At 34.3% G+C, this 9585-nt stretch overlaps 1 non-coding gene across 1 annotated transcript; it reads left to right on the top strand.

Annotated features, from left to right (window-relative positions):
* The first annotated feature begins 394 nt into the window (after positions 1–394).
* LOC121222917 (small nucleolar RNA R71) lies at positions 395–500 on the top strand. Its single transcript, XR_005920287.1, has one exon. It is a non-coding gene; the product is annotated as a small nucleolar RNA R71 (small nucleolar RNA).
* The last annotated feature ends 9085 nt before the right edge of the window (positions 501–9585 follow it).

Raw genomic sequence — 9585 nt, 5'->3', positions numbered from 1 at the left:
TCTCCATCCAAGGTTGTATGTATTCAATTAAGGGTTTCCACCCCTATTCCTAATGTAGTTCACATCCTCAGTTGGATTGTTAATATAGTGGAAGATTGGTTTGTCTCCTCCATATATAGATGGTGCACTATTCGAAGCCTCAATACAGTTGAGTCTGTCGACTAATTGTTTGTATTTGTCATCTTCTTGGATAACCTTTATCATAGAAGGTCTTTGGCCATATGTATAGTATTTAGTTGGCCATTGACAGGAGTTCATCACCATGTTTTCTATCAATTTATATGCGTTCTCATATGTCTTGTTCATTAAAGCTCTTGCTACTACACCATCTCACACTGATTGTGCATGTGCATCCAACCCATTATATAACATCTGCAATCGTAACCACTCAGGTAGTCCGTGGTATGGGCATTTTTTAATAACCATTTTAAAGTGCTTTCAAGCTTCATGGAAACTTTCACCTTCTAATTGATTAAACATAGAAACATCTCTCCTTAGCTGGACCATCTTGTTAATAAGGAAGAACTTTTGTAACAAGAAAGTGTTATCTATTAAGGAGAAGGGGAACAACTAAAGATGAATACGTTATCGGTAACCCTATTATATTCAAATGTGTCACAAACCTGAAGGAACTATTTTCAATGCTGGTTTGGATCCTCCGTCATCATGCCCCTAAATTGCAGATTATTTTGAATCATTTGAATCATTGTTGTTTTGATCTTAAAATTATTGGTCGTAATAGTTGGCCTCCAATACTCCCCTAAACCATCTCCAGATTTGGTAGAGCATATTCTCTTAGAGTTCTTTCATTACATTCCATAATTGTTAGTAGCTGTGGTTGTGGTGGTGAGTCTGGTAGGTTATTGTTATCTTTTTCGAACAATGGGTCCTCACGAGGTATGTTGCCCAAACTAGGTGGTGGGTTCTGCATCTACTATTGTTGTTGTTGTCGATGATTCCTACAAATTATTCTTTCTGGATCTATTGTTGGCTCTATCAGTGTTCCACTACTACGAGTCATACACTAAACCCAAAGAGAATAAAAAAGTTAGTAAAAATAAAAAAATAAAATTGAATCTATAATTTAGGAATTTATTAATTTTTCTATTAACTGAAAAAATTAAAATCAATCCAGTGACCTTTCCTCCTCGGTAACAACGCCAACAACTTGACTGCCTCTGGACATACCAATGTCCAAAGTAGAAATCACATGCAAAATATGTTAAATAGGCAGTAACTGCAAGTATACAAGTCATGTTGTAATATAGTTACAACAAAGTAGGTGAGTACTCTAAGGTTCGTACCTAAGGGAGACGAGCGCTAAATTAATCCTAACCTAAGCAAAAATAGAGCTAATTAGTACTTTAAATAAATTATATTATGATCAAACATAAATAGAGAGTTTTTAATAAGTAAAGGAAAAAATAATATAAATGAAAAAAATTTGGTAAATTTTCTATGGAAAGTTAATCAAATATGAGCATGAGTGACTAGCTCGCTTCGGTAATCATACCTAACTGTTGCTTCGTATCCCCTGTTCAATCAACTAGTTGTTACCCTAGTACGATCTCTTTATCTTCCACTAGAATAATGAGTCGGCAATAACTACTTATCTCTAGACCTTACAGTCCAGACTGGTTCGAGGTAAAGTTATTCGCGGATAGGCCGTTCCAATTTTGGGTGAATTCCCACCTAAATGACTTCCTAGGATCGTCAAGCCTAGGGTTTGAATTCTTCCTTTCTCAAGCAACTAATTGATTAAGAAAACCCTGCACAATAATCAATTACTCATACCTTCACTCGCTAATCCCTCACAATAGGATTAGTTCTTCACGGATCTCAAAAGCGTAATAAACTTGATATAAAAGATGAACATGAATATTAAATCAAGATACAGAGGTTTAAGATAAGCCTAGATTGTATTTAACTAAAGCACAAAATCCATAAAGAGTTGATTGTGTTCCACAAATCAGATCTCCCAACAAATGCAAAATTTAAAAAAACCTAAAGCCTAAGAAAAGGGAAAAGAGTAAAAACTAAAATAATAAAGAAAATTATACAGTACGAAAAATTGTCTATAACAAGTGTTAAATGAGCCTATTTATAGAGTTCGGGTTGTTGTTGTCTTCAACCCTAGGACAGCTGATGTTCTCGTGTTTAATATTTGATTGTGTAGACCAAAACGCCCCTGGCTCTTAAGTATTTCTCGTACAGGATTAGTGTCGTGACACCTAGTGCCTGTGTCGTGACATCGAAGGCAGTATGCTCTTACTTAGGATAGCTTCAGGGGTGTGTCATGACGTCCCTTAGTCGTGTTGTGACATTGAAGGCAGTTTTGGAATTCTTGCTCTTTGCTCCCCATATTGCGACATCAACCTCTCCTTGTTGCAACACATCGACCAATATTGATTTGGTACACCCTCTAATGGTCTCCTGCACACTTACAGAGTATATTAGCTCACCCTTAGGCCTTATTCGGCCCCTAAGGTCAATAAAAGACTCAAATTACACTTTTTATTGAATGTAAATGAAAATAGGAAAACTTAATTAAAACATTATAAAATGCTTGTGTTCAAGCTCTTCAAGTGCGAAAACTAGTTTAATCTGCTACACTGAATTACGATAGATCAGCATGTTACATGTTTCTGGTTAGTCCTTTATACTTATACTAAATTGTGTTTGTGTGTGTGTAGTTTATGATGTCTTCGAATTCACGTGATGCTGTTGATGAAGCATTGGAAAGTAATAATCTTCAGTCTCATGGTTCAGAACCTTCGGTTGATTTAAGAGTAACAGGTAATACTATGAAAAATGTGTTTGTCAAGATGATGGAAGAATGGTATGAACAGTTTATGGGAACCACTCATGTGCCTTCACCTCAGTTTGAGTCAGAAGTTATTCCAAAAAGACCGACTACTCCAACTATGCTAATTGCAAACCCGTTTTGAGGAGACCCTGTAAGGGAGATACGCAAACGTTGTGCTCAGGAATTTTTAGGGGATTGATAACTCTTGAAAAGAGTTATATTTAAGACCTTTAACTAGAATTAATTTGTTGTAATTTAGTGAATACATTTTCATTTTTAGGATATTTTTAGAACATTGCATAACAAAGCTTGGATTGTGATATAATGGTAATTATTTGTTACTTTTATCACCTGGGGAGGAAAGGTGTGGTTTTGTGTGCATAAAAGTGTAGAAAGAGCAAGAAGATGAAGACGAAAAATAAGGGAAGTGAAACATTACTGTAGAAATTGGTAAGATTGATTGCCAATAGAATTGCCATGGCAATTCTGGGAAAATGACTCAGAACTCTATCCACGTCACTCTCAACAACTTCGACGTGTACCAAAAAAACCAACCTAGAAAGAGGAATGAAAAAAGTGTGTTGAGGTGGGACGGATCGACCCAATAAAAGAAGGAGAGAGAAGAAGAAAAAAGGGAAAAGAATTTGTGTATAAAAGAGAAGTTGTAGCATGGCGAGAAATGTTGCAGTTCTACCTTTAGTTTTCTTGATTTCTATGATTCAAACTTCTTTAAATGTTGATGAATGATTTAAATTTTGTGTTTACTTTTCCACCCATGAACTAAACCTTTTCTGGGTTAGAGTTATTTGGGTGGATGCTTATCATCTTGAATGCTCATGATTTGAGATTACCTATATCACTGTTTCATTCGATTTATGCCTATTTTAAATACATGCATGCAAGCTCTAGACATAGTTGATTGTATGTTGTGTTCATAGATGTATTTTTAATTTTGAAAAGGTTCAATATACGGGATCTAGAATCATTTTATGCAAGAGAATATTGGACAGAATATTTGTAGCACTCTAGACATAGATGTTACGAGTTGTGTAGAGAAGAACGTTCATTGCAGTTATTAATATAGAGTCCTGTAGAAATACAATAACTTAGATTTTTAGCTTAAAATCTAGATTAGACAATATTTTTCAATGGCATTGTTTTGATATAAGCATTTCACCTGAATAATTCCAGCCCTATTCATTCAACAACAGAATTACTCTTGCTTTTCTTTGTAATTTGCCACTACATTTTATTTTCCATATCAATTCTCTATTTTTAGCATTAAATTACATTAATTAATTATACTAACATCTTATTCAATTTAAGAGTATTTCCTGCTATTTAGTATAGTAAATAGTATTATGATAACTTAATCAATCTCTTACCAATTTCCAATCCATGTGGAGAGGCCAACATGATCAAACAACTCAAGCATTTGGTAGGAATCAAAGTGATATGAGAAGAAGGACTGTTGGGAGATCAAACATTGCCTTGGGAACTTTAAGTAGAAAATATGCTAAGACTCACTCTAAAGAATCAACTAGTGTTTGTGATTTTAGAAATCAAGATGATGTTGTGCCTGATGATATGAATTTCGTGGGTGAAATTCCTTTTTAGGGCAGGAGAGTTGTAACACTTCACCCGACATAGTCTTAGATGATGGTTTGTGTGGGTTGATAGTTAGGAAAGATTAAGCTAAGAAAAGCCTAATTTGTGACCTATCTGCCAATGTTATATTTTGTAATGTTAGATACACCATGAGTGGCGGACTATTTTAGTAATATGGTAGGTTTATAATGATTTTGGTTCAAGGGTTTGCCTTTTGGAAAAATGTTAGGTTTCTAGTTTTTTGTTTTGGCATGGTCATTGTAGGCGCCCACCAATCAGTGTCATCTCTTGGTTAGATGTGTGATAGATTCTTCTATTAGTATATGCCAATAGTGGTTTGTGGGATTGTGGACCTAATTGTTTTCTATTTGAATATGTGTTTACTATTCAATTTTATTCTAGTCCTTGTTAAAAATCCAGTTAGGAATTAACCGAAGTTTAACAGTTATTTTATGGTGTGAGATACCTTGAATGATTATGTTGGCCACCATAGGGTATGATTTAGCTTTGCATCTTCACCATGTATAAGTTGTGTGAGAGTTGTGCCAGAGTTATGTGAGCTATATATGCCAGTGAAACTTTTGTAGAGGGTTCTTCTTATTCTTTTTTCTCTCTTTATTACACTCTGGTACGCTCCTTAAGAAAGAGTTCTTTGTTATAGAGGAATGAACAAGTGATCTATTAGTAAGAAAAGGTTGTGCGTGTAGTAATAGAGATTGTTTAAAACACCTCATTGTAATTATCTGTGAGTATCCAGTTTGTTTTGCTCTTCTATAAGTTTCCTTCTATCTTGTGTATATCACTAATTGTGGCTATTATAGCTTAGATATTAGCTCAATAAATAAACCAAAATCGCCAAGAGAGGGTGAATTGGCTTTTAAAAATTTTTTGGATGCTAGACAGAAAGGATAGAGAATGAACACAAGAATTTAGATTAGTTCGACCCCAATTGCCTACTCACTACCTTAACTTTCCACTAGTAAGGATTTTCCCAAATTCACTAATTTGATAACCTTTGAGGACAAGGTTTAACCTTACAAACTCTCTTAAGATTTCTACCCAAACCTTAAGACACAAACTCTCTCAAAGAGATACAAAGAAGCAAACAAAGAAATAATCCTTACAAGATTGATGTGTTTGTAAATTAAGCTCAATTATAATGAAAAAACTTTAGCAAATAGAATTGAAAAAAGGTCACAAGTGTATGAAAGAAACGTACGGAAATATTTGGCTCAAAAGTTGTTTTGGTTGATCTTTAAACTTGAATATTGTAGGACCTTGAGAAGCTGGTATATATATACCCTCTAATTCATTTTCAATCATTGTGGTTGTTGAGAAAATAAATAGAGTTGTTAGAGAGGAAAATAGCAGATCATTAAGTTCACCTAGAACAAAAAGTATCGATACTTTTTGTATGAGTATCGATACTAGTAGTATTTAATGCCTGATTCAGTGACCCTTAAAGTTAGTTTCCAGTGATACCAAGGAAGATTTATCGATACCTGACAAAAGGAATCAATATATTTTTAATGGGTATTGATGCTTTTTGCTAATTCTTGAAAGATAATAGAAACATAATGCAAGAATGATATCAATATAAAATTTGGTATATATAAAAATTCAATAGGTATCGATATATTTTAAAAGTATCAATACTTATTGTTCTTTTTCAATTTTTTATTCAAGTTATAGAGCAGCTTTAGTACCTATAAAAAATGAGATATCAATAAAACTTATGGTGGTATCGATACATTTTGGAAAATATCAATAGTTTTTGTAGGGAGCAGGATTTCAATTGACTTCAAATCGTTTCAGTAAAGTTTAAGTGTTTGAAATCTTTGTGGAACTTTCTTAAAAATATTCTAACTATTCAAAGCATTTGCTAAAAAGTTTATAAGTCTTGAAATAATTTTATGCTTTGAATTCTTTGTTCAAAAAAGAAAATTTTATTTAAAAATAATTTTTATTTGTTATATCAAAATAATTTATCAAAGAAAGCTATTTTAGCTATCTCCCACTTTTTGATATAACAAAATATTTTGGTAAATTTGTTTTTTTTATTTGTTACTCCCCCTTTTAAAAGTTCAATTTGAATCAATGACTTAATTTTTATGAAACTTGGAAAGAAGGAATTGGAAACAAAATTTATCACTTGATGTTGGCATTAAAGGAGTCATAGAAATAATCAACCAAATACCAAGAATTTACCTTTCTCTTCTCTTTTCCCCCTTTTTGTTATATAAAAATCAACAAATAAAGCTTAATAGAGAGATGTTAGCCTAAGAAAATAAAAATATGAAGACATAGAACTAACATTAATGTACCAAAATAAATCGTCAAGTATCTACAGACAAGATACCAAAATAAACTTTAAGTTCTAACATAGAGATAGGAAAATGTGCAATGAAAATGAGTAAAATGCATGAGAAGATGAAATATATGCATCCTAGTCTTCTTGAGGTGGAGGAGGAGGAGAGAATTGATACATTAGAAATGGAATATTTTGTTCCATCCTAGACATCCTAGAGTCTAGGCCACTAACATTGTTATTAACACACTCAAATGCATCATCTACTCGAGTGCAAAAACCTCTAAACTCCTCACTTAAGGAAGTAATGGCACCAAGGATGGCAGCAAACATGTTGCCGGAGATAGGCAGAGCAAATGTTGGAGTGGATGAAGAAGCCAGTGGAGGGTCTTTTTGGGTTGGGGCGTAACATCCCAAGATCGAGCCTAGAAGTTTTGGCCCTGCAAGTAAGGGTTCACTAGTACTTCGGCGAACTCAGGAGTTCGCCAAAGAGGGAGTCCACCAAAAGTTTATCAACAAAGTGTTTGTCAATTTTCAGGATAATAGTATGCACTAAAGGATGTGGTAAAGGGTTCGCCAGAATTATTGCAAGTGTGTTCGCCAGTATTTTTTGCAAGCTAGTGTTCGCCAATTCAGTTGTGAATTTGGGGTTTGCCAGTTTATTTGGGAAACTGGGGTCCATCAGTCAAAGATTGAGTCAGACTTTGAGTAGGAAATAAAGATATGGTGTATCTAGGAATACTTTACATGCAAGTAACATTTTTCCTAAGTCAAGTAGGGTATCGTAATATTTCCAAGACATTTAGGTCTATAAATACGACCATTAATTCATTAGAATTCTCTCATTGAATATTTTGTTGTTAAGCCTCTATTCTGAGTCAAGTTCGTAGCACCCAAGGTAAGTCTATATTATGTTTGGTGATTGTCCAAAAAGCTAGGCTCGCTTGTGTCATGTGTGAATGTGTAATGCGAATGTGCAAGTATACACATCAAATCAAGTAATAAAGTGATAGGTGAGTATCGTATCCATAGGGATCGAAATTGATTAAAAAGAATTGGTTATGCTATTACTATGAATTTGACTAATTAAATTGAGCAAAAGAAACAAATGAAAAATTGATGAAGAGAATTAATGAATGAATTAATAAAATCAATTATGAATGAAAATGTAACACCTCTAACTTGTATCCGTCGTCGGAATAGGGTTACGGAGCATTATTGGAGTTTTCAAATCAAACAAACATAAATTTCAAACTTTTCAAATAGAATCAATAAACACATTAAAAACAATTCATAACATACATTATGTCCCTTACACGAACCCTCGAGGCCTTAAAAATGCATTTGAAAGAAGTCGGGACTAAATCGAAAACTCAAAGAATTTTTCAAATAGTGAAAATTTTCAAAACTACAAGGGTCACACATATGCAACACATATGCAAGGTAAGCATTGCAACCTTTCTCACATATTTCTGCACTGACATAGTTGAAATAACCATAGGCAACCCACTCACATTATCTGATTCAATACGAAGCATCTCACCATTCTGACATTTCAATATAATAAGCTTTCGTCTACAATTTACAACAGCGTCATGTAGAGTTAATTAATCCATGCCCAAAATCACATCAAACTCGTCAAATGGCAATAGCAAAAAATCAACCAGAAAAATATAACCCCAAGTCATCAACGGATAATTCCTGCAAACTTTATCAACTAATACATGCTGACCTAGGAGGTTCGACACTTTAACCACAAATTCAGTGGACTTAATAGGTAAATTCTTACTTGACACTAAATTCGTGGACACATATGAATGAGTTGATCCTGGATCAATAAAAGCAATAACACCAGGGCCAAAGATAGAGAAAGTACCTGTAATAACATCTGGTCTAGAAGCTTCCTCTCGTGCACGAATAGCGTAAGCCTTAGCTAGTGCTCATGCCTCAGATCTTGCACAAGAGTGTTTTGTTACACCATGGCTACCACTCACATTTCTAGGGTTACGAGGTGGTCTACCCCTCGTGGCAGTGTTGTTGGGTCAAACATTTTGAACTTTTTCTTTCTCAGATAATTTCGGGCAATCACAAATAAAATGCTTAAGTGAACCATACTTAGAACACGCCCCATGTTTCGCTCTACACTCACCAAAATGTCAACATCCACACCATTGACAATCAGGTTTATTTTCTTCAACACTACCTACGCTAGCCATAGACGTAGCTTGTGTCTTAGAACCTGTATAATGTTTTCCTCGGTCTCTATTAGGGTAACCCAATAAAGCAATCAAGCGATTATGGTATTCTTTTGATCTATTCAACTATGACTGATACGACTTTTCAGTTGACCTTTTTCTTGAATCTCTATCTTCAAAATCAACTCTTCTTTTCTCTTTGCTAGGCTCCTCGGCTTTTGCTCTGTCAACTAAAACAAGGAATTCTTTCAGCTCAAGAATCCCAACTAAAAGCTTTATATCCTCGTTTAATCCGTCTTCAAACTATTTATACATTGCAGTCTCGATCGAAATGCACTCTTGAGCATATTTACTTAGTCGAACAAACTCCTGTTCATACTCAGATACTGTTACACAACCCTACTTAAGTTCGACAAATTCTTTACATTTCTAATCAAGGAATCTCTAACTTATATACTTCTTTCTGAACTTGCTTTGAAAGAATTCCCAATCGATACGCTCCCTCGGCACAACTGAAATCAAGGTACTCCACCATTGATATGCTGAATCTTTTAGTACAAATACTGCACACTTTACATATTCAGCTGGTGTGCAATACAACTCGTTGAAAACTCAAATAGTATTCTCTAACCAAAACACAGCTCTCTCAGGATCATCATCAACTGTAG

This window comes from Gossypium hirsutum, chromosome D10, assembly GCF_007990345.1.
Source record: "Gossypium hirsutum isolate 1008001.06 chromosome D10, Gossypium_hirsutum_v2.1, whole genome shotgun sequence".
Lineage (NCBI taxonomy): Eukaryota > Viridiplantae > Streptophyta > Magnoliopsida > Malvales > Malvaceae > Gossypium > Gossypium hirsutum.
Note: the sequence above shows the minus strand (reverse complement) of the source record. Positions and strands in the feature narration are given on the sequence as shown.